Source organism: Octopus bimaculoides, chromosome 1, assembly GCF_001194135.2.
Source record: "Octopus bimaculoides isolate UCB-OBI-ISO-001 chromosome 1, ASM119413v2, whole genome shotgun sequence".
In the NCBI taxonomy this organism is placed as follows: Eukaryota; Metazoa; Mollusca; class Cephalopoda; order Octopoda; family Octopodidae; genus Octopus; species Octopus bimaculoides.
The window spans coordinates 198,159,592-198,161,700 of NC_068981.1; the positions used below are offsets into that span (position 1 = coordinate 198,159,592).

Sequence of the window (2,109 nt, forward strand, 5' to 3'; positions counted from 1 at the left end):
TGTGTGAGTGAGTGAGTGTGCATGCATACATGCATGCGTGCGTGTATGTGTACACACACTCTGAAGGTTTGTGGAAAAAAAAAACATGCCAACCAAATAAATTCTATCTACATTCACCTTCATTTCCGATTAAAACTATTTCAGGTTTTTCTTCTTTTGAAAAGTTTTCTTCATGTTGTCTTGTAAATAATAATAAAGTTTCATCACAAAGTTTTCGTACAAGTAAATTGTATAAAAGAGGTCAGAGGGAGAAGTGTTTCTCTCGGAAAAAACACTGATGTCATACAAGATTATTGTTAAACCAATGAACAGCTTAAAAACCATCAAATAAAGATTCAAGTTTCAGTTTTGTTCAGGGCTGTTACGAGGTAAGTTTTCGTTTTACATCTTCCCAATTGAATTTCTTTAATCCTGTCTCTCCATTGCTTTACAAATACTTTACAAAATCGCTTTCAATACTTTCCATTACATTATAACTACGCGGATTTGTTTCTTCTTCATTTTCACAATGTGTGTGTATGAGTGCGTGCATATTTCCAAGTTCTGTAGGTATATGTGATGTGTGTCATTACGTATGTCTGTAAAGCCATCGATATTTTGCCTCTTAAAGGTATTTCTAGTAAATTTCATTCAAGAACATCAACATTCCTGAAAGTTACGAAGAAACAAAATCGATGGAGGGGCACTTGTGTAGGCATGCCATGATTTCCTGGTCATAAAATGGTGACCTGCAATAAAGTCACAAATGATTTATGTCTCCATCTAGGACAAAACCCTCACAGATAATCCCCCCTCCAGACAAAACCCCCATAGTTTACCTGTTAATTTTCTGTTACCTGGATTCCATAAAATTATGTTAACAGTTTTAACGTACGTCAAGCTAGAAATGGTAGCCAAATCTCCTCATATAGGCCACACCCTAGAAGAAGACAATTGTTTCATTATCAGGGATACTAACACATCAGAAACATTAACATTCCTGGTGAAATACTTACAATTATTTCGTCTATCTTTACTTTCTGAGTTCAAATTCCGCCAAAGTCGACTTTGCCTTTCATCCTTTCGGGGTCGATAAAACAAGTACCAGTTGCATCCTGGGGTTGATCTAATCGACTAGCCGCCTCCCCCGAAATTTCGGCCTTGTGCCTAGAGTAGAAAAGAATATTTAAGACGATGGGGTTGTCTGGCAAATGACTGCCCCAGTAGAATGAAAATATAGCAAATCCGGGCTAGGTTTGAAACAGGAAATGTAGTGAGAAGCAACCGAAGGAATATGTGGAAACTTGTTTGGATTTGGTTTGAAAGAATCTCTGAATAAACAGACTTTTTTTTCGGTTCTTTATTAATCAATGTAATACACCATACATACATACAGATATACTATACATTTCATACATATACACAATACCTGTATACATTGATAAAAGCGGAGCGGGAGGAACAAATTAAAAATTTGAAATGCTGTGTGGTTTTTAGCGAAATCGGAATAATTTGTTATCATCGAAAACATGGGAATTATTTATCCAAGATTTCTGAAATAGGTTTTCTGTTAATTGAAGCCGCTTTAGTAAAAGGTTACTCTGTAATGTTTGTTGATCACGGAAATATATTTACATGTTACGTCATCTTCTTTTTACAACAATTCATTTTCTGTCTTAATTTCATTGTTTTCATTTTGATTTCTTGGGTGGGGCGTTAAAAGGCCGTAACATGACACTTGAGTTTTTGTTTAGATGTTTTCTTTCTTTCTTTCTTTCTTCTTTCTTTCCCTCTTTCTTCCCTTCTTTCTTTCTTTCCTCCTATCTTTCTTTTCTCTTCCTTTCTTCCCCTCTTTCTTCCTTTCTCTCTTTGTTTCTTTCCTTCTTTCTTTCCTCCCCGTCTCTCTCTCACCCACCTCTCAATCTCTCGTCCTCGTCCTTTGTATTGGCCCACAAAAGTGTGACCCCCCCACCAAAGCTTTGTTTCCCAGTAACTTTCAGAGAAATGGGTATGGCTAATTTGCTGGGCCCGGCACACAGTCACTGCCCCTGAAACCGACCTTTCCGACTTTTTTCTTTCACTGGATTCCTGTTTTCGATGACGGAGATTCCGAATATACAAAAATTTTCG

The 2,109-nt window shown here is 36.9% G+C and overlaps 1 protein-coding gene across 1 annotated transcript in view; it reads left to right on the top strand.

Moving 5' to 3' along the window:
- The first annotated feature begins 300 nt into the window (after positions 1–300).
- The window catches only part of LOC106880778 (protein mono-ADP-ribosyltransferase PARP14), a 99,117-nt gene continuing 97,308 nt past the window's right edge, over positions 301–2,109 (top strand). Inside the window, exon 1 of the mRNA XM_052973924.1 lies at positions 301–368. The gene's annotated coding sequence lies outside the window, so the exon portion shown is untranslated. The remainder of the gene's footprint in view (positions 369–2,109) is intronic.